Consider the following 24,530-nt stretch of genomic DNA (forward strand, 5'->3'; position numbering starts at 1 on the left):
TGTGCAGTTCAGTTTCTTCCTCTGCAGGTACATGCTAAATTAAATTCTGCTTCCCAGAATGATTTCCAATTCTCAAATTCTTAGCATCCGGTCACTGCTCAGTGCTGGCTGAAATCAAATAACTTATCCTTGGGTTAAGCTTGAAACTTAATCTGCACATTAAACTTGGAAACCTTTGAATTATATTGGGTTTTCCAGCCAGAAGCTGCAGTAAAGTGGGAGCCAAACATGAAGAAACGTTTTCGGTTCAAAAAGTGCACCTGTCACAATAATCATGCATTACCTGCATCAAGCAATGTGTCAGGGTATCCAAACTACAATTTTATTTTGAGCAATAAAAAAAAAATGTTCTTGCCAAGAAAAAAATGTTATCCCCTTAAAGTGAATGGGAACCGCATTTGAAAAAAATGAAGCAAATACTTACCTAAGGAGAGGGAAGGCTCTGGGTGGTATAGAGCCCTCCGTCTCCTCTCTCGGTGCCCTCTATCCTGTGCTGGCTCCCCCCCGTTTCAATCCCCGCTGAAAGGGTATTTGGAAGTCTTGCGGTTCCATACTGCACAGGCGTGAGCGTGCAAGAGAGCGTGCTTGCGCAGGTGAAGTACAGGGTAACCCTTCTTCAGGAGCACTCGGGCTCCCTGAAGACTTCTGAAGCCTCCTTCGGCCAGGTAAAGCAGTATTTGACTAATTTAGTCAAATACTGCTACCGGGCGAGCCAGCACTGGAACGAGGGGACCAGGAGAGGAGCCGGAAGGCTCTATAGGACCCAGAGCCTTCCCTCTTCTTGGGTAAGTATTGGTCTCATTTTTTTAAATGCGGTTCCCATTCACTTTAAAGAGGAACTGTAGTGAAAATAACATAATGGATAACATTGCTTATTTTTTAGAATATTCATTTATATTCATTTATATATTAGTCAGTTTTGCCCGTTGTAAAATCTTCTCTCTGCCCGATTTACATTCTGAAATGTATCACTGGTGGTGACATCTTAAGTTTTGTCAGGTAATCTGTATGGAAAGTTTGTTACTGAGGGTTCTATGCACAGAGGGACATACTGCTTTCTTGGCAGCTGTTATTTCCCACAATGCAACAAAATTTACAGATAGGAAACTGTCGGGACCATGGTCATGACATCACAGTGTGGGAGGGGTTTCGCCACAATATCAGTCATACAGACTCTCCCTGATTCAAGAGAAGGTCAAGATTTCTCAGGGGAAAGGGGGTATCAGCTACTGATTGGAATAAAGTGCAATCCTTGGTTAAAGTTCCTTTTTAACAGACCACTATTGTTAAAAACTGTAAAATGTGAAACAAGTGTACTACATACCTGTAGGGTGTACATTTCTCCCAGAGTGAAATGCACTAGAAATTGCTTTTTTCCTTTGTAACTGTCAATCATGTTAGATATAGATTTGTTCCAGAGCAAAATACTATATACACTATACATGACCTTATCCCTACTTTGTGGTCTTTTACAGTAGATATTATGAATCCACCAGTTCTGGCTGGTTTTTGGTAAGATGGACTAGTCCAAACCTAATACTTTACTCTATGCTTCTCTGTATGTGGCTCAACACGTGGGTAACGCGCAGTGCCTCTTTCCTGATCCATTGCATTCCTGCTGCTACAGGGAGCGCAAAGCAATGGTGGCTGTGAACATGGCCTTACAGAGTTTTGCATTAATGAAGAATGTTTGAGTTATCTTGCTGCCATATTTAGAGACACTTTAAGCATGTACATAAACACCATAATCTCCCCTGGAAAATAACTGTGCAGCATTAGGTGAAGCGGAATGAGTGCGATGCAGAGAGGATGTGAAGGGGATGTTGAACAGAGTAAGAGTCTTCTCAAAGGAGATAAGCTGGATGGAACAGAACGAGTCAGCAAAGGTCAAGTGCAGCACCAATCAGGATCCATCTGAACCCCCCCCCCCCCCCACCCCCTCCTCCCACCAGGACTAGATTCAGTAAATAGACTGGTTATATACTAGTTGTATGTCTTCAGTAATGATTCAGATAAACTGTTTTTCTTCCTTTTCACCTAAAAATATGGGGGGCTGTGTGTGCCTTTCATAAGGGCATCTATTTTATATAGACATGTAACTGATTTCAACATGATCTCAGACTTATTTCATGTTAAAGCGGAACCATGATCTTTTTAAAGAGGAACTGGATATGATTGCTTTTATTTATTTATTTTTTACAATATTAATTTATACATTGTTTCGTCAATGTCTTCCCATTGTAAAAGCTTTCCTCGTGGTGGCTGGACAGTGTAATAGTTAAGGGCTCTGCCTCTGACATGGGAGACCAGGGTTCGAATCTCGACTCTGCTTGTTCAGTAAGCCAGCACCTATTCAGTAGGAGAACTTTGGCAAGTCTCCCTAACACTACTACTGCCTATAGAGTGCGCCCTAGTGGCTGCTGCTCTGGCGCTTTGAGTCCGCCCAGAGAAAAGCACAATATAAATGTTATTTGTCTTGTCTTGTCTCGTCCTGATTTACATTCTTAAAGGAAACCAGAGATGGGAAAAGGAAAAAGATTTTATATATGCCTGGGGCTTCCTCCAGCCCCATCTGTCTGAATGGCTCCCATGCCACCATCCGCTGCCCGCAGCTACGAGTACCCGGTCCAATCACTGACGTCATCTGAGCCAACCTACACAGGAGAAGTGCACCCTCTACGTATCTCTCCAGCGCCTGCTGGAGAGATACGCAAACAACGCACTTCTCTTATGCTAGACTGGCTCCGACTGACGGCAGTGCAGGGACCCGGTTCTCGTAGCTGCGGAGGATTGCGGCATGTGAGCGATCCAGGCGGATGAGGCTGGAGGAAGCCCCAGGTATGTATAAAATCTTTTTCCTTTTCGTCTCTGGTTCACTTTAAAGTCAATGGGAAGAAAAAACAATCAGCCAGATACTTACCTAAGGAGAGGGAAGGCTCTGAGTCCTATAGAGCCTTCCCACTCCTCTCCTGATCCCCGCGTTCCAGCGCTGGCTCCCATTAGCAGTGTTCCACCAATTACGTCAAATACTGCTCTATCTGCCGCTGAAGGAGGCTTTGGAAGCCTTTGGGAGCCCAAGCTCGGCATTGCATGCACAATTCTAATTTCTGCCAGAGGATCCAGAGACTTCCCCTTTCCGAGGCAAGTACCCCCCGGGGCTGTTTTTGTGTTAATGTGTCTCTTTAAAAAAAATCTGATTCAGGTTTTCTGGATCGCACACTTTCTGTAGTGTTTTTTTTTTTTTTTACCGCTTTCCAACTTTGGTAAATCATTCCCACAGCGCTTACACCAATTAGTTTCACATCCAGAAACGTATTACACCGAAGGGGGCTCCTCTCTTTCTCTCTTTTATCATCCCTGTTGTTGAACACAAATCCACGGAAAGACTGTTACAGGCACTACAAAGCACCATTTGCTTAAAATTTGAGAACGCGGTATTTCTAAAGAACATAAGCTAGTTCTGAAATTCCAACATATATAATACTCTGGGGCATTATGTATTTGGGGCTTTACGGAATTCTCATCTAAAGACGGGAGTCTTCCGTGAGACGTGACACGGTGAAATAGGATTCCACCGTTTGCTGCGATATATGCCCAGAAGACAAAAGCCTAAGGCAGCCATGTAAGCAGAAAAATACAGCCCAATCATATTATATTCTCACCCCATTTTTACATTTTAAATATTTGATTCTATGCTTCAGTGCGCGCAGGTACAACCGAACTGCATAGAATGTGTTGGATACTTCAGGGTGAATTAAAGCTCCGTGTCCTAGGGCTGTATAAACTATAAATACAGCCTTGCTCCTGGCGGTTTTATAAGGCAAGGGAAAATCCTCTAAATTATTACTACCTACTACTCTCTGAGTATGTCATTAGGGTCAGCAAATGGGAAATGAAAACTTTTAGAGCAGACGACAAGGCAGTCTTTATTGGCTATTAACGAAAACCACAAGTCCACAATGTCCCTAATTAAAGAGTTCACTATCTGTTCATGAAAAGTATCTGATGCCTGCTTAGTGCTTATAATTTGTTCTCTCGGAGCCCTTTTACACTTAAAGAGAAACCGTAACCAAGAATTGAACTTCCATCCCAATCAGTAGCTGATACCTCCTTTCCCATGACAAATCTTTTCCTTTTCACAAACTGATCATCAGGGGGCTCTTATGGCTGATATTGTGGTGAAACCCCTCCCACAGTGGGATGTCAGGACCATGGTTCTGACATCACACTGCAGGAGCCTTGTTACATTGCTGTTTACAGCTGATTGCAACTGCCAAATAAGAAAGCAGCAAGCAGCATCTCCTTCACTGACATCACCTGCCAGCAGTAAAAATGTCACCATGTCTTAAAATGTCAGAATGTAAATCAGGGAGAGGAAAGATTGTACAATGGGCAAACACTGACTAAATCATTTATATATAATTATTGCAAACATGAAGCACTTTTTTATTACATTATTTTCACTGGAGTTCCTATTTAAAGGACCCCTATCTTGTAAAATGTAAAATACATTTAAGCACATACAAATAAGTACATTTTTCTCCTATATTGCTGTCGGTAGTAGATATCTGACAGAACTGACAGGTTTTTGACTAGTCCGTCTCTTCATGGGGGATTCTCAGCCTTTCATTTATTCTTTACAAAAGCACTCCCTGAAAAGGATCTATACAAAGATGCAACCCTCCCCCAACCTGTTTGCAGACTATTCTGGCTGGGAATTGGGCTGAACACAACTGTCATTCTATAATTAAAGGAAACCTTGAGAATACCCCATGAGGAGATGGACTAGTCCACAACCTGTAAGGTCTTTCAGATTCCTGCTACATATTGTAAGTGGCAGCAACATAATTAAATTAATTTATAGCACATTTTACTCAAGGAGAAATGTACTTTTTATTTAAGTGTTTCTATGTATGTTAAATTTTATTTTTTTTTCACAACAGTATTAGTGGCCTTTAATGTATTGCTATGCATTGCAGTTTCATGCGTTTTTTTCCTCTATAGGGCCTGGTGCACACCAGAAACCGCTAGCAGATCCGCAAAATGCTAGCAGATTTTGAAACGCTTTTTGTTATTTTTCTATGGCGTTTTGCTAGCGTTTTGCGGATTGCTGCAGCGGATTTCAATATAGTAAATTTCATATATTGTTACAGTAAAGCTGTTACTGAACGGCTTCTGTAACAAAAACACCAGCAAAACCGCTCTGAACAGGCGTTTTTCAGAGCGGTTTGCGTTTTTCCTATACTTAACATTGAGGCAGAAACGCACCCGCAATCCAAAAAATGCCTCACCCTGGCATTTTTCGTTTCTGCAAAATGCCTCCCGCTCTGGTGTGCACCACCCCATTGAGATACATTGACCAAGCGGATCCGCAGCCGCAGGCGGCTGCAGAAACGCTGAAAAAGCCGCTCGGTGTGCACCAGCCCTAACAGTGCATTGTGAAAAAGCTTTTGTTTTTCAGTGTATAGTGTGAAAGAGGCCATAGGGAAACATGGCCACTGGGCAGCACATCACTTGTCCTTTCAGTTACAATGACAGCAGCTGATATAGTGTAAAAGGACCCTTATACTGTAGTTTCTACCTGTCCCACAATGCACAGTTTTGTTCACAGAAATGTTAATTCCAGATACTTTCTTATGCTTTTATTATAAATTCCCATGATTGAGCCATATGGGAGTATGGAAAATACCTTTGGTACTGCAGTCAAAACTTCTACTCTGCTCCAGTAGATTAGCCTAACTATTTATACATTCTGAAACCTTTTTTACAGCGCATGAAAGGGTTAATAGGTTTACTTTCATTTTCTCCTACAAGACTTCGTGTACAACACTAAGATGCACCTAGATCTCCAGGCTGTAAGCAGAGCTGGGACAATGTACTCCAGCACCCAAAGCTGAGACACCAAAGTGCTCCCCCCATCCCTCCAGCCAGCCATCACACACTGATTCCTATTAGACAAAGAGTCCCTGTAGGGGCCCAAACCCCCCAGTACCTTAATCTTTAGTTATCTGGCTTGCAGTCACTGCCATGCATCCCCTTTTTTTATTTCTCTCTGCTTCAAACACAATTTGGGAATGATAGCTGAGTGAGCCTGGAGCCTCTCTCGCCTATGCCTCGGCTGCAAGAAATAGTTTTTCTATGGGTGACTGCTGCACATAAAGCACATTTACGAGATATAGCTTCTTTGTGCAAGTTAAATTGATAGAAATCGGATTATTCATGAAAATAGCAGTGTGGTGCTTCCAGACCTATCAAAAATAAATTGTATTTTCACAAAAATGTTGTGTCAGATGATTAAACTTTGATGTGAACAAGACAGACTTATTTACAGGTATTTATTTTGTAGGTGAAACACGAAAAATAAGGATATAGTGCAAAAGTCACTTTATTTCAGTAATTCAACTTAAAAGGTGAAACAAATATATGGAATAGGAACCCTTTGAAGGTGTTTTGGATTAATTAGCTGATGAGTCTGACACTTTGACCCGAGAATATTGGACATTTTCACAATATTCCAATGGTCTAAGATTTTGATTTTGGGGTTCTCATAAACTGTAAGCTATAATCATCAACATGATAACAAATAAAGGCTTGAACTATCTCAGTTTGCCTGTAATGAGTCTATTTCATATATTAGTTTCACATTTTAAGTTAAGTTGCGGAAATATATGGACTTTTATACTATATTCAAATTTTTTCGATTTTCATCTGTATTGCTTGGCCCCAAGTTTCCACTTGTCAGGGTTTTTTTTTTGTCCCCTGTAAGTGTCCAAAGGGTGGAGGGCTATTTATTTGTCCTTGACTTGCAATATTGTTTGTGTTTGTTAAGCAACTGCCAAGACAAATTCCTTGTAGGTGCAAACTTGCTTGGCGAAATAAAATTGATTCTGATTCTGATTTGTGGATGTAGCTGCACAGTTTTAAGTGTTTTATGAGGGGTTAGTTATGTATTTATTTGGTTTCTTTTGGGTGCTAATTGTCAAGCATTATTGATGAATAAACGTTTCTTTTAATTATCTGATTTGTGGTGCACACCATTTCAATAGGGAGGTTCTTTAGTTTGCCTTTTCATTCTTCATCATGCATATTGTCATTCATTCCAGCAAAGCTATATTATGATTGTTGTACCGTGTACAATCTACCACATTTATTTCATTGGTCCATAAGTCTGCACAAATTAAGCTTATTGCATCCCTTTGAGCTATGCTGAGAAAAGATACAAAATATCTGTAAGACTAGGCTCTACATATATGGTATCTCCCGTCTCACTAACAGCTGAGAGCAAATGACATCAGTTTTCACAATAAAGCATGGAGAGCTACCAAGCTGAGACAAGCCTAACAACAGAAACATGGTGCAATTACATAGGTGCAAGCTGTGAGCAACATAATTCCAAGGTGGATTTATAGAACAACGACACAAAAAAATAATACAGACCTGACAGAGCCAGTGGCGTAGCTAAGGAGCTGTGGGCCCCGATGCAAGTTTTACGATGGGGCCCCCCAAGCACTCTATACATAACAATTGATACGGCGCACCAAAACCTGCCAATTGCAACTACAGTGTCAGAGGTGCAAGAAGGGGATGGGGAGGAGTTTCTTAATGATTACAACTATTCAAAGTATCTATAGAAGTGATTATTATGAGCACAGGACCAATAGAGAGCTAATACTGTAGTTGAAGAAGGGCCCTTTGGAGCCCCCCTGGCCCAAGGGCCCCGATGCGGTCGCAACCTCTGCAACCCCTATTGCTACGACCCTGAGAGGTGCTAACCTTACCCTACACTAACTGAAAAAAAAGGTTTTAATCGGAACATCACTTTCACATGTTTCTGGGAAAATAGTGTTGTTGCCGCAGAACAAGCAGCTCCCATTTCAGAACTGCCAACTGAAATCCTATTTCTGTTTATGTGGAGACAGCAAGTCCCTCACTACAGAGTAGGATTTTATGTGCTTATTCAGCACTGCCATTGTAAACCAAGTACGTGAAGGGACAGTGCACTTAAATCACTTCTGTACAGCCTTGGCTTTTATATTCGCTGCTGTGTTTAACACATACATGATATATAGTCCAACCACAGCTCTCAACAGGAAGTGGGTGAATGCTTTGCTGTTCCCTTGAATCCTCTGAAAAAGACCTAAAAGGTGACATCTGTGTTAGAGTTAATGTAATTTCACCCGCACCAACAATCAGAACCTGATTTACTATTATTATTTAGTATTTATATAGCGCCGGCATCATACATATATAAAACAAGCTTTTAGACTATCACATTTTTAGTTGCGTGTTTTTATAGATAAGGGCAGTCTGTGCTGTTTTACGCCTGACAGCATTAAAGATGCTGACCTGCAGGCTTACAGAGGATCAAATAACACGAACAAATTACACTGTATTTTCAGAACTTATAAATAGCATAACTACTTATATGTTCAGAAAACACATTTTTTGCAGTGCATGAAAGAGTTAATAGGTTTAGTTTTATTTTCTCCTACAAAACTGAGATGCACCTAGATCTCCAGGCTGCAAGAGATTGTTTTTCTATGGGTGACTGCTGGAGATAAAGCACATTTACAAGAGAGAGAGCTTCTTTGTGCAAGTTAAATTAATAGAAATCTGATTATTCATGAAAATAGCAGTGTGGTGATTATTTTCTTTTCCCTTACTAATATATTTTGATAAAGTTCCTCTTAAACTTACATACCCCCCCCCCCCCCCCCCAAAAAAATAAAAAAAATAAAAATAAAGATAAAAAAGATACATTCCTAATAGTTACTATTTTGTGGTGAAACTCCTTTAACTGGAGAACAGAGCATATGTCAGTTTTATATTTAGTTTTATATTTGGTGTCAGACAGTAGATGAAAAATCTGAACAGCAAGCATATTCTTATTTGCATGAAGATGTAAAGTGAGCTATATTACACAGTGTGAGCTATTCTTTAAGCTTCTCTTTTACCCTTTAACTATACAACATATTTTCAAAAACAGGAAAACTCTGTGACTCCTGCCAAGAAAATGAAGTCACCCGTCACAATATATCTGTTCTCCTGCCATTCTAAAGTACTGTCTTTCTGAATACTTTAAAACGCACATTTGTGAAGCGTAAAGAGCTCCTACTGAAAGTACAAGCAAGTAAACTATACAATACAGAGTAGGCAGTATTATATAAATGCTTTTTTTCTAAGTGGATTTTTAACCACTTCCCAACAACATTTTTTTCCCCTTAAAAACTAGAACAATTTTCACATCACTCTCCTCCCGCTTCATTCACCAATAACTTTATTGCTACTTATTACACCAAAATTATCTATATATTTTTTTTTTCGCCAAAAATTAGGCTTTCTTTGAGTGGTATGTTTTTCTAAGAATTATTTTATTTGCATGCATTTTAAAAAAGAATAAGAAAAATGAAAAAATCATTATATCTTAGTTTTCATCCATTATAGTTTTAAAATAAAATGTGCTATTGTAGATAAAACCCACACATTTGTTTATTTGTAAATAAAAGTGTATTTTTCCGTTTACTTTTTTTATGCTCTATCAATAAATTAGCCTTTATTTGCAAAAAATAACATTAATATACCCTCATGACATACATATTGAAAAAGTCCTTCAGGTAACTATTTATGTACGGTATATTTGTTTTTAAATTCTATCATTTTTATTTTTTTTTACACTTGTTTTATTTTGGTACTATGCAGTAGGGGTTAAGGGGTTAAAAACTCATAAAAATGTATTTATTTTTTTATATATAATAGTGTATGTGGGTGTATTTTTACTTTTTGGCCACAAGATGTCACCACTCTTAATTCTGGTGTACTGTGAACAGTTCACAGGAAGTGTTGTGTATTTGTTCTTTAAGCAGCCCATACACTCAGCCGATTTTCTGGCCGACCGATCGATCCCGATCGATCGATCGATCAATCGATTGCAAATCGGTTGGCCAATCGACCGATCGACGGCCGATTTCGATCGATTTCGATGGATTTCCATCGAACTTGCAGGGTGGAAAATTTAGGTCGATCTGATGAGATTGCTTATCAGTTTGCATTGGCCTTAATGGAAATCTGATGGCAAAAAAATGCCATCAGATCGAATTTCAATAGATTTCAAACTGAAATCTATTGGAATTCTATCCTGGTAAAAAATGTTCTAAAAAGGCATCAGATAGATCATCAGATGCATTTCTTATCTATCTGCTGCCAATCTGACGAGTGTATGGGCACCTTTACTTTCATTTTGTGAATTAATAATGGCATCTCGCCGATGCCGGCTTCCATTCATTACAGGCACTGTGATCGGCTGCTCTCATTCACTGATCATGGACCAAAACGAATGGGAGTGCACTGGCGATCGCGAATGGCGAGGTAAAGAAACAAATATGCATATCTATGACCAGTGCTGGTCGTAATGGAAAAATCTACGCTTACGGATCATTACGCGTAATTTTACGATATTACGCATTACGCAATTACGGTTACGGCGTAGGAGATTATCTACGGTTCATCACTGTAATTAAGCGTTAACTTACGCAGTTACACGTAAGGATACCGTAATGTAGGCGATTACGCTACGATGTTACGCGTAGTGCCGTAATACCCATTAATGCGTACTTTTTGACGCATACGGACGATGTGTACGCAATAGCCGTCAATGTGACAGCTATTGCGTACACATCATTCATATGCGTCAAAACGTACGCTTATATACTGAAGGGTGGGAGAAGATACTATTGGTTGCTTAGGATGTTGACTGATTGGCTACTCTTAGAAAAGGAGAGTTGTACGTTAGTAATTACGCGAAAAATTACGCGTAAGTCATCGTAAAATTACGCATACCTAGCAATTACAGTAGACAGCGTAATTACGATACCGCTTTACGGCTTACGCATAAATAATTACGCGTAAGACTGTAAATTACGCGTAGCGCTTACGCGTAATTTTGCATTGAATTATGATGCGTAATTACGCTCATGCGTAATTTCGGCCCAGCATGGTCTATGACCCCGATGTGCAAGTGAAGTGTTAAAGGGCGGTCTGGAAGGGTTTAACTACTTCGGCCTCCTGGACGTACTAGCTACGCCCAGGAGGCCATGTGCGCGTCCGCGGCCGATCGCGCGCATGCACGCGCGTTCCCGGCCCACGGTTTGTTAGCCAGGCAATCAGTGAATCGGGTTATGGTGCCCGATCACTGATAACTCTCCCCCGCAGAAAAAGCGACAGCTTCTCTCAGAAGCTTCGCTTTTTCTGGCTGTTGCGTACCCCATGCGTCTCTCTAAGCGTATGTTACGCTTAGAGTGACGTCATGTAAACAAACTCATGGCCGCCATCTTGTGGCCAAAAAGTAAAACTACAACTAAAAGTGAAAAAAAATAAAACTCACATTTACATTACAAACTACTGTTTACATCCCACCCTCCCAAAAATACCCAAACAAAATGTTTAATATAAAAAAAAAAATTACAATAAAAAAAACAAACATGTAAATATTTATCTAAGGGTCTAAACTTTTTAAATATCAATGTAAAGATGAAATTTCTATTTATTTTTTATTCTAAACTTGTAAATAGTGATGGATGCAAAATGGAAAAAATGCACCTTTATTTCCAAATAAAATATTGTCGCCATACATTGTGATAGGGACATAATTTTAATGGTGTAATAACCGGGACATATGGGCAAATACAATACATGAGTTTTAATTATGGAGGCATGTATTATTTTAAAACTATAATGGCTGAAAACTGAGAAATAATGATTTTTTTCCGTTTTTTTCTTATTCTTCCTGTTAAAATGCAGTTACAGTAAAGTGGCTCTTAGCAAACTGTACCACACAAAGAAAGCCTAATTGGTGGCGGAAAAAACAAGATATAGATCAGTTCATTGTGATAAGTAGTGATAAAATTATAGGTTAATGAATGGGAGGTGAACATTGCTCGGATGCATACAGTGAAAACGACTGAAGGCTGAAAGAATCAGCATAAAGAACTTGGTATATTTTATTAAAGGGACATATCGCAATTAGTGAATAAGTTCATTAAAAAATGTAAAAGAAAAAAAAAAAGTCTTCAGCAGTTGACAACAAACACTGGCGCCCATATGTAATTAACTTTTTCTCTTGAGTTTTCTCATAGGAGATAATTTTTCATCCTCTAGTTAAAATAACTTTTCAGCATTCTGCATTTGAAAATTTACCAAAAAGTAGTTGGAAAAATACTATCAAAACTTTTTTAGTGTTTTTTTTGCTTGTTGGTGATTTAAAGGGCATTTCATTAACAAGTTTGAAAATCTCACCTAGGAGAGAACTCAGTAGAAAAAATGAATTGCATACGGGCAAAGGGCTCTTATTCAATTCATTTTTTTATCCAACATTTTCTCCAAGGTGAGATTTTCACACTCAGGGCCCATTAACACTTAAAAGCGCAAAACGCCGGCGATTTTTGCCGGCGTTTTGCGGGAGTGATTTTCCCACGATTTCACGCGGAAAAAATCACTGAACACTGCGGCGATTTTTCCCGCGATCACGTTTACTGGTTCTGTAGCAGTGAAACGCGATTGCCGGGAAATCGCCTGAAAATAGTGCAGTTGACACATTTGCGTTTCGTGTTTTGGGGCGATTTGCGGTGATTAGCGCAAATCGCCCAAGTAAGAACGAACCCATAGGGTTTTATTACACTAGCGCTAGTGTTTGAGCGTTTTGTCAAAATCGTGGCAAAACGCTCTAGTGTGAATGGGCTCTTAATCAATAAAATGCCTTTTAAGCCACGAGCAAGCAAGCAAGAAAATAGTATTTGACAGAAGTTTTTCACCTACTTTTTGCCATTATTTCAATTGCAGAGTGCGGAAAAGTTATTTTAAACCTAAAATGAAAAATGATCTCCTAGGAGAAAACTCGGGACATAAAGGGCATGATCACAAAGCTTTTTCAGCTGTTTCCTTTGTTCTCACCTTATCTATGTAACATTTTTAAGCTCCCAAAGAGCAAAAATATAATATAATTAAGGCAAGAGAAGTAATATTGAAATGAAGTTAATCAGGGATGCTGCCTGAGATGAAATTGGAGCGCCAGGAGAAAAGAAGGATGGACACCTCAGGCCGGGAGGCGAGTTTGAAGCCAGGTTCGGGATTACCGGCAGGAGGGTTAACAGAGGGGATACTGGGAGTTCAGCTGGAGGCAGAAATTTGGGATTCCTTATGCTGGGGATACACGGTACGCTTTCCCCCTTATCAATCGAGCTGCTGATGGCTCGATTGATAATTTCCGACAGGTCTGATAAACCCCACTCGATCCCCGCCCGCTCGATCCCCGCGAGCAGACAATAGCGGGAGTCGAGCGGAAGATAAGGAAGCGCCCGCGGGGACGAGCGGGAATCAATCCGGACGGCGGTGGGAACGAGCGGGGACGCGGCGGGAGTCGATCCGGTGGCCAATTGAGCTGCCGGGTCGTACCGTGTATCCCCAGCAGAAGAGAGAAACAATAGGATACCTCCTTCGCAATTATTAGCCTGACAGACTCTTAAAACCCTCCCCAATCTATTCAGACATCAAAAAAAAGTTAAATTGTTATGAATCTCCACTGTCTGCAAATGAAAGAAGTGCTTGAAGGAGAATATTATCACAGCACATAAATGTATAAATGGCCCATACAGAAAATTCACTGACATGTTTTTTACAGGTCGCTGGAGAAAACACGAGGGCACGTCATCAGCACTGAACACATTTAATCTCTGAGTGTGAAAATTCTATATGCTAAAGGTCATAAAACAGTGAAATAATCCTCTGAAGGCAAACGCTTCAGTATTTGTGTTTTTTCCCTAGAATATAAAATAGAAAAGTAAAATTCTAAAATGCACTTATAAAACAAATTACTATAGGTTGATGTACAGATAAACCATTATTTAAAGGGGGCATGAGTGCATAGGAATATTGAGGCTACAATCTTTATTGCCTTTGACAAAAGAAAATATCCTTAAAGTGGTATGAAGCTCAGTATTTCTTCTTTTCTGAAAAAGATTCTTTACAACACAAAGGGTACTACCAGAAAAAAACACTAGTACAGTAGCAGAACAGCATTCAAACAGTTTAACACATCATTTTTGTCTTCAGTGGAAAGCTTAGTGCCATTGCCGAACTTAAAGCGGACCTGAACTCAGAACTTCTTCTCTGTTCTAAAATATGTGCAGAAGCATAATAACTTTAAAAACAAACAAACATTTCTTTGTTACACCTGATACAAATTCTAAACTAAATCTGCACTGTTTCTACTTCCTGATTCATGGAAGCAGACATATTGTTAACCTCCTGTCGTTTCAAAGGGCCTTATCTGCCATCTCTGCAATAGGCACAGTAATGTGACACAGGGGATAGAACAGATTACAACTTGTGATAAGACACAAATGAGGGGGATTTAAACAGGCTAAACTCTCTAAATACATACAAAGTGCATTTATCTATGTATTTGTTCAGTCCTGTGCACGAGTTCAAGTCCACTATAGGTACACAGCATACAATTTTCTGGCAGATTTACCTGCCAGATCAATTATTTCCAACATATCTGAATTTCGATCGATTTTTCGATATTCTGATAGTTTTTCCGATCGATTTTCCAATCGATTTTTGTTCAATTGTATGAAAATCGATTGAAAGAAACGATCGGCAAAACTAAACAAAAATTTAAAAAAATCGGACAATCAGAAAAAAAAAATCGATTAAAAAGCATATTAGACATGTTGGAAATAATCGATCTGCCAGGTATATTTGCCAGAAATTTGTATAGTGTGTACCTAGAACAAGGAAGTGATTACAATACATAAACCTAAACACTGCTATCAGTGTCTCAGCTACATACAAGCCAAACGTGCACGCGGGAGATGGCAGCTTTCAGTGCAGATAATCTGTACTTTGGGTACTTGAAGGAGACTTACACCTGCACAGTATAGCGACCCGACAGCAATCGGCTATTTCCGCCCATCTCTGAGGGGAGAGCCGATACCGCGCCTGCACTGGAAGGTAAATATTTACATCCCCGCCGTTCGGAGGGCCAGAGCAAGACCGTTGTGGGACACAGGGGGACGGTGGAAGCATTGATAGGATCTGGAGGCTTTCCCCTACCGAGGTGAGTAACCCCCTCCCCCCCCCCCCCCCCCTCCGGAGAACCTTTTGTCGTTACAGGTTTTCTTTAAAGAAACACCAAGCTTTTTCAGTGCTGCTTAGTAGATTTTTAGTCTGGAGGTTCACTTTAATGTAAAATACTTCCCAATGCCATTCATGTCCTCCTTCCACAATACAGCCCCTCCTGATGCCTAACCTGTATACACTCTACTTTAATATTACTCCTTTCTAATGCCTAACCTTATATCTATACCCCCTTTCCACCCAGCATGAGTAGAACTTCCTGATGCCTAGTGTTAACCATCTAACACTTATTGTTAATTCTATTCTACCCTTCCCTATCACTTACCCTTCTAATCTAGCGCCTAACCCTAACTGCAAACCCTACCTAATATACTCAGCTTCCATGTCTTTATTAGCAGGTGATTAATATGGACACCTGTGTTCAACTATTCTAATTCCAAATGTCGGGGCCAATTTTTAACAACTAGCACCACATGGAGTGCATGCTGTTTATTGAAGTTATAGGCTATGGTGAAATTCAGACCGTTTCTTCAATACCTCTGCTTCCAGTTGTGGGGGTTATGACTGTTTTTATTGTGGTATTTGTACGAGTGGACAAAAAAAATTAGATGGGAGAAGCAGTTATACTCCTTAGCTATCTAGTGGACCCATTCTCAGTGCAGTTTCTGTTCTGAGTTCGGGGTCCATCTTTGCCACTCTGCTCTACTGACAGCCCTACTCTAGGACACAACCATATGATGCACTACATCAATACATCTCTTCACCTACAGCCATGGGCATTCTGGCAAAGGTGAGACGTGGAAGCTCGATTGTGGAAGCTGCTCACATTGCATTTGCATAGCCATCGTGGCCAGAAAACATGGTACTGTATAGTGAAGCCATCTTGGTGCTAGATGCTAGTGGACCAAAAAGAAAAGACTGGTCTCTGGTCTCGAAGGAGTAGCTGTAGCCAGAAATGGCACCATAATGGGACCAGTTTTCTTTATACTGGACCTCTATGTAAGCAACCTTTACCCTGATGAGCTGGCGATTTAAAAAATGCCATTCAGAATACACACTAATTAACAGTGTTACTATTGCTTATACATAATCAACTACAGAAACATTTTATTTATTTTTTAGACACACAGGGCCATATGCAATTCACTTTTTCTACTAAATCTTCTCCTAGGAGATCATTGTCATCTTTTGTTAAAAATAACTTTTCAGCACTCTGCAACTGAAACATTACCAAAAAGTAGTTGAAAAAGTTACTGTTAAAATTATTTTCGCTATTTTCTGGCTTGGTGGCTTAAAGCCAATGGGTACCGATTTAAAAATAAAAAAGTCAGATATTCACCTAAGGAAAGGGAAGGCTCGGTCCTAATGAGACTTCCCTCTCCTCTCCCGGTGCCCGGTCCTGCTCAGGATCCCCCCGTAGCAGTATTCGACCAGTTCGGTCAAATACTGCAACTTCTGCCACTGAAGGGAGGTTTTAGAAGTCTTCCGGAGCACTCGGGCTCCCGAAGACAGGCCGCTCTATACTGCGCATTCGCGAGCGCCGTCTATGAGCCCGAGAGTTCCCGAAGACCTCCGAAGTCCCCCGCGGCGGGGGATTTAAACGGAGGTTCCTGAGGGCACTGGGAGAGGAGAGGGAAGGCTCATTAGGACCGAGCCTTCCCTCTCCTTAGGTGACTTTTTTATTATTAAATCGGTAACCATTCACTTTAGGCCAAGTTTAAAATTATCATCTAGGAGAAAACTCAGGAGAAAAAGTCATTTTCATATGGGTCACTGTATCTTCTGATGTTTTTTCTCTATAACATTACCTCCTTTATTTAATCAATTACCATATATTTTTTTAAAAAATATTCCTTAGCTGCAGTAGCATCACACGTCTCACCTATGAGTTGAAGGGACTGGAGATGGGTTCATATTAATGCTGCTAAACAAAGTTATTGGCGTTCTGCAGTCATGTGACAAGTGGTGGAGGGAGAGAAGAAGCTAACCTGACAGGATGCAAGTTACATTACACTATAAGAATGCGTTGCGCAGCTGTGAACTTCTGAATGACCATTGTACATTAATTATACATTCACAAAACTGACGGATGTTTCTTTCTCAAGATCACTGACTTTTTAAAAATTGCTGTTTAGTGAATACACTACTAAAATCTCCGCTACATGGATGATTTTGACAGTGTAAATGCAGAATTTACATAAGCAAGAAACTACAGATGATATCCTTATTCTGTCAGTAATTAAACACAGTTACTTTAGGCACTGAATATAAATGAGGTTGCAGTGAGATCCTAGTGATCACAGATTCTGGTGAGGAAATACCTCTCTCTTTAAAATCACATTTCTTACATCGTTTTTAAGAATCTGTGACTTCTGACAAATACAGTCAATCATGCAACTGAAGGCGTGCATACAAAGCGGGTGCTCAGAAATGTGGGAGCCGGGTAATACAGATAGTAGAATGATGGTAATATGACTAATAGAGTACCATTATAGATTATGGATAGTAGAAAATCTGTAATTTACTATTCTTCTATCGCCTTTCAACACCAACCCCCTGACCCTACGCCTAAAGGTGGCCATACATGGTACAATTTTTCATTTTTCTTTGATTAGATAATTTAGTTCTATTATTCCGTTAGATCAAATATAAAGATTTTTCCAGCATGTCCAAAGAGTTTTTTTCTCGAAAAAGGGGATAATCGTTCAAATTTCTTGATCAAAAAAAAAAAAATTCAACTTTCATTTGATTCGATCATTTTGATTGAATAAACGGGAAAATCGAACTTTTTTATTGTATCGTGTATGGGCACCATAACACTAACTCCCCAACAAGACACCTTACACTAACCTCCACCTACCTAACAATAAACCCCCTACCCTATGCCTAACATTAACCCCTCCTACCTACTCCTAACACTAACATCCTACTCTATGCCTAACATTAACCTACCCCTAACACTAACCCGACCTACCCTACGGCTTACACCAACCTCCCCTTACTTATGCCTAACACTAACCCCCCTACCCTACACCTTACACTAACCTCCCCTACCCTATGCCTAACACTATCCTACCCCTACCTATGCCTAACACTAATCCACTACCCTACACCTAACACTAGCCTGCCCCTATCTTTGCCTTACACTAACTCCCATACCTATGCCTAACACTAACCAACCCCTACCTATGTCTAAGGCTCAACACACATCATACAATCTTGATTGTTCAATCTTACCACTTTCATGTAGTATAAGAGCTTATCCAATCAATCATTCAAGGTATTTTAAATCTGTTGGCCCTTATACTACATAGATTTGGTAAATCTGTACAACCAAGATTGTATGGTGTGTGTTGAGCTTAACACAAACTCCCTACCCTAGGCCTTACACTAACCTCCCCTTGCTTACGCCTAACACTAAACCAGCTACCCTACACCTAACACTAACCTGTCCTTGTGTACGCCAAACACTAACCCCTCAACCTACACCTTACACTAATCTCCCTTACCAACAACTACCACAAAATCTAAAGTATGCATTAGTACGCCCTCAATGAGTTGTGTGCAAGGCGAGAACAATGATGGCTTTCCCTGCTGCCACTAAACTTCCCCAGTGGCGTTAAATACTATTCCCCATTGGAGTCATCGCCACTTGGGGGGAGTTGTAATTCAGGGTCCAGCAATCGTTGGCGCACTCAATTACTCTTACGTGCCCTGCGCAGCATAACATTGCTGCTATGAGGCGCCTAGTTTTAGCACTCGGGGCTGAGCGCCATGTGCCGAAACCACCTGCTTCACTAAACCCCCCTACCCTACCCCTAGCAACTAGCTCTCTTCCAATGATATGGGGAATAGTGGCCATACTTGTCCACTCTGCACCGCCATTGTCACAATTTACATTGGGAGCCCAAATTTCCAGGCACACTATGCAACCAAATTACCCATTTTTAATTCATTAATCACTCATATTATTATTATTTAGTATTTATATAGCGCCGACATCTTCCGCAGCGCTGTACACGGTATATATAGTCTTGTCAATAACTGTCCCTCCGAGGAGCTCACAATCAAGTAGCTCAAGATTTAAAGGGAACCTTAACTGAACGGGAGTAAAGAGTTTCACTTACCTGGGGCTATTACCAGCCCCCTGCAGCAGTCCTGTGCCCTCGGCGCCGCTCTGGAATCCTCTGGTCCCCCGCTGTCACTTAGTTTCGTTTTTGACGACTCACCAGTCGCCGGCCGGCATGCGTATTATTGGACGCATTCACCAATTCAATTAGCGCTATTGCGGACCGCAACGCGTACAAAAATGCGCGTTGCCGCATTCCGCACGCGTAGATATGCGGCAACGCGTATTTTTGTACGCGTTGCGGTCCGCAATAGCGCTAATTGCATTGGTGAATGCGTCCAATAATACGCATGGCGGCCGGCGACTGGTGAGTCTTCAAAAACGAAACTAAGTGACAGCGGAGGACCAGAGGATTCAAGAGCGGCGCCGAGGGCACAGGACTGCTGCAGGGGGCTGGTAATAGCCCCAGGTAAGTGAAACTCTTTACCCCCGTTCAGTTAAGGTTCCCTTTAAGCTGTATATAGAAATTACATATCATTAAGCAGTTTTCATGCAAGATCATAAAAAGAAATCTATATTCTTTCATCTCTATGGTGACTGCATGCATGAACTTGTGCGGTAAGGATATTACTGAGTAATGTAAGGTTAGATCACTTGAATACACTCTGTCAAAAGTAATACATTAAAAATAACTAATGGTGTACAAGTTAGAGACATGTAGTAGTAGTAGTAAGGTATTGTACCGTGTTAGCCATCAGTAAAAGCAAGAAGTTTTAAATCAGGATGATACCATTTGCTAACTAAAAAGAATAAGGATAAGCAAGCTTTCGGCCTTGCAGCCTTCGTCGGGCTTACATCCTGTTTGTTTGCAGGCTGGTGGTACAGACAGCTATATACATACAACATCAAAAGAGAAAACAGATTGTTTTCAAGCATAAATACATGTCATTAAGATGCCTTAAGTGAAACAGAACATCTAAATGGGGTGAGAGGTTGTTAGCTGAGATATGGATCCTTGTTTACACCATACTCACAGACCTGGGAGTTGGACTGACACAGAGGTATCGTAAATTCTTTACAAGTTTAGCTATATAGGCTGAGAAAGTTTAAATATCATCAGCATCATACCAATATAAAAAGTTTTAGTCCTTATTCAAGCCCTTGTCCACTGCTTTGAACCAATTTATACATTTTGTTTCTGCTATTAAATCGATCATTTGACGTTTTGAAGCCACCCTTTAGGGCAGTGACATGAAGATCATACATGCTGTGTCCGTTGGAACGAAAGTGTGTAGCAACTGGGAGTTCAGATTTGGTATCGTTAATAGTTTGCCTGTGTCCATTTATATGTTTGCGCAGAGTTGTGTCCAGTTTCTCCAACGTACAATGCCCCAATGTTATGTAAAAAAACAATATTTTTTATTAAAAAACAAACAACAATATTTGTTAAAAAAAATAAACACAAGGGGGGCGATCAGACCCCACCAACAGAGAGCTCTGTTGGTGGGGGGAAAAGGGGGGGGGGGAAATCACTTGTATGCTGTGTTGTGCGACTCTGCAGCTTGGCCTTAAAGATGCAGTGGCCGTTTCAGCAAAAAAAGGAGTGGTCTTTAGGGGATTTAACACTGCCGTCCTCAAGAGGTTAAAAAAGTTCAGACCCTTAGGTAACTGTTTTTGTTTGTTTTTTTTAATTGTATTTTTTTTTGTATTAAAAATTTTATTTGGGTATTTTTGGGAGAGAGCGTGGGAGGTACATAGTTAATTTTAAATGTAATTGTGAGTCTGCTCATAAAAAAATTATGTATATGTAGTTGTACTATTTGGTCACAATATGACCTCAGCCTTTTTTTTTTTCAGGTGTCCTGCAAGCATCACTTACAGGAAGTGAAGAGGGGATGTGTAACTTAGAACGATCGCGGCTTCCCATAGAAGCCAGCGATCGTTTTAACATGGACTTAGATCAATGAATGGGAAATCCGTGCTAACGGGCGGAGACGTGGGAGCGCACGCAATCGGCCGCAGGAGTGCGCAGCAGCGGGGCAGCAGCCTTTTGGATGTAGCAGCTACATTCAAAAGGCTTAAATGGTTATTCATTTTGTTATTTTCCCTACAGTTCCTCTTTAAGTGTGTAAAATCTTACGCATAATGAGTATAGGGTAATGCATTGTGTGTAATAATGTTCTGCTGTGCTCATCCTGGGTTGTAATTGCACATGCTATGCCTTTAAATTTTCCAAAATACTTTTTTTGCAGCCATTTATAAGCCAGTTGCTGATTGGTTATGAACACTTACCATGCTACTTATTTGTAACTCCTTAAAGGACAACTAAGATGACATGTTACATGATGAGATAGACATGTGTATGTACAGTGCCATGCACACAAATTACTAGGCTGTGTTCCTTTTTTTTCTTTCTATGCCTGAAAAAGTTAAACATCAGGTATGCAAGTGACAGTTTCTATCCGGGTCGGACTGGGTCAGACTATAGCATTAAATGGCGTCTGAGAGCAGAGAAGAGATAAAAAGGGTCAATAATTCATAGATTTGGCATACAGTATAAAAACTTAAAAACTAGATTTAAATATAAAATAAAATTGTGGTATATCTATAAAAGACGTTTTTAGGAGAAGGAGGATAGATACAATTTTTTCCATCAGTCTATTTTCACCTTGTCCTTTAATTCAAAGCAGGTAAGCATGGGGCTCCACTTACTCAATAATACCAGTCAAGACGGTTATTGCCATCACACCAATAAGAATTTACAGCAGACATAACAACCCTCAAAACATAAAAAATGTTTAATAAACAATTCTGACCACAGTAACAAGAATAGCTGGTTAAATTGACATCAGTACCAGGGTTGCTTCAAAATTCGCATTGAAAATGGCATTTTCAATTTTGAGAGAATTGTTCCGAAAAAAACCATTGCATTTTCTCAATATGGCAAAAACTCGCAAAAATGCCCCAAAAAACACATTTTTACAGCAAAAACACAAAACAATCTTTGTTTTTACTGTAAAAACAACAAAAATCACTATTTTGCCACAAAAACTAAGAAAATTATTTATATTATTATTAGAGCAAAATTTCATGGAAAATTACAAAAAAAAATGACAGACTGATTACAAAATTATTTTCCATGCCATTTTCGTTCAAAAGTTGAATTTAACATTATTTTTGCAAAAATTAAAGCGAAAAGAATAACAGCATCTTCACTCATTACTGACCAGTAGAATGCAGGGAGGGAAATTTAGCTAGCTATTCTTAACCTCCCTGGTGTTCAGTTGTAGCAGCCACGCGGCCGCGGGAGGGAAATTTTTGTTTTAAATTGATTTTAAATAGTGTAGCTAGCACTAGGCTAGCTACACATGTGCCCCAAGTCCCCCGGCACTGCTCCGGTCCCCGCGATCGCCGCCGGCTATATTTACCTAGCCGCAATCCCGCGAGAAACGCAACGTCCCCAACAGCTATGGCAACAATCGGACAGGACGTCTGACGTCATCGACGTCATGCGCAGGCCGGATCCTCCCCATAGTGATGACTGGAGGCTATTGTTGAGGCTGTGCCATTGCGGGTTCTGGGGGGAGGTATGTATCAGGGTGGCGATCGGGGGGATCAGAGGGTGCTGGCGGCGATTGGGGGACACATGTAGCTAGCCTAGCTACATGATATAAAACAACTTGATTTGAAAAAAAACCCACCCGGGGCTGTGCGATCCCCTGCGACGGTATGGACGACCTGAGCTCGTCCATACCGCTCAGGTGGTTAATACAATTCTGTAAATATATACTGCATACAGAGCCTTCAAATATGAACACATTTATAAAACTATTCATCAGACAAATTCTTACCGTATACAAACATTAATATTGGCATGAGAACATTCATTTAATGCCTAAAAAAAATAAACAAAAACTAAAAAAAATGATGGATTCCTTTTGCCAATTTACGACTGCCTTTCCATAACACTTTTCCATTACATTGTTTACTATTACAATAATTGGATTAACATTCCTGGGAAAATCTAAGGACAACGTTTGAGTAATCTATTATATTCCCTTTTACCCGACAAATGTCATGCAGGGGTCAAAGCGTCAGCAGCAATCTTACTAATGGTGTGTACAAAGCACACCGCTCACATCTTGTTTTGCAGGCTTTTTAGCCATTTTAATTGGAGATGTTTCCCCGGAGTATTCCTTAATGATTTTCACAGCCTGCACAGCAAATCCCGGGATCAGTATGTACCAAATCCAGTTTAGATGGAAATCCCCTCACTGCCTCAGACCTCTCTCTGTAGTAACGTGAATGGTGCCCTCACTTGTCACTGTAATCTTGTAAATAACAACATGGATTCCATGCTGTTCTCAACAAAATGAATTCCTTATCAGTCATAAATAAAGTAAAAAAAAAATGTCCTGTATAGCTGGATTGATAGACTAGAGGATCCTTGATGTGCCCAGCAACCTGTTGAGTTTCTGCATATCCTGGTAAAGAGATCCTTTTGATCAATTATCATTGTCATCCTATCAGGAGTGTAACTAGAGAGAAGCAGCCCCTGCAATCGTGGGGGACAGAGCTGTGGGCCCCCCCCCCCAACTACTAACTTTCCTTTTTCCTCTGATACAGGGGACTATACTTTAGATCAGGTGTTTTTGTGGCTACACTTGTGAAGATCATGAAGGCCACACTTGTTTTAGGACCCTTTTATGTTTGTTTTATGATTATGTTGGAATGCTTGCAATGCAGACTGCATGTAGACTACTTAATAAACACAGAGCATTGGGGTAAATGGAAATTGATTTTATGGCTGACAATCCAGCTTTAAGATAATCGCATGAATACAAAGATAACACTTGTAATAATGTTCCCTACTTACCCCTCTCTTTTCCCTTTCTGTCTCCAAATAGTTTTGTGTGATTTATTTGTGGAAAGTAATATCTGAGATTTTATTTTCTGGACTGCAAAGACAATAAAAAAAAAAGACTGAGATGAGAAAACAGTAATCCTTAAAAGTGTGGCTTTATTAGTATTTATTTATTCTTCTCTTAAGTGTAGCAGCACTTTTTTTGAGGAAGATTAATTTTGAGGAAACATTTAGCAGCCTCTATGGCAGACCTGCTGCCCTTTGCCTACCATTGATCGTTTTTAATGAAAAAAAAAATTGGAGAAAAAAATGCCTTAGAGTAAAACTGAAGGCAACAAAAAAAGTTAAGTACTCGCCTATGTAGAGACCTAAAGAGACTTCCCGGTCCTCTCACGGTGTCCTGTTTGAATACACCTTCGGGAATCCTCAGAAGCACTCACATAGTGCTTTAGTAGAGGGACAGCT

At 40.2% G+C, this 24,530-nt stretch overlaps 1 protein-coding gene across 1 annotated transcript in view; it reads right to left on the reverse strand.

The window, feature by feature from the left end:
* Positions 1-24,149, reverse strand: part of GRIN2D (glutamate ionotropic receptor NMDA type subunit 2D) — a 982,184-nt gene extending 958,035 nt beyond the window's left edge. Inside the window, exon 1 of the mRNA XM_068241305.1 lies at positions 24,078-24,149. The gene's annotated coding sequence lies outside the window, so the exon portion shown is untranslated. The remainder of the gene's footprint in view (positions 1-24,077) is intronic.
* Between the last annotated feature and the right edge of the window lie 381 nt (positions 24,150-24,530).

The sequence above is a fragment of the Hyperolius riggenbachi genome, chromosome 6 (genome assembly GCF_040937935.1).
Source record: "Hyperolius riggenbachi isolate aHypRig1 chromosome 6, aHypRig1.pri, whole genome shotgun sequence".
NCBI lineage: Eukaryota > Metazoa > Chordata > Amphibia > Anura > Hyperoliidae > Hyperolius > Hyperolius riggenbachi.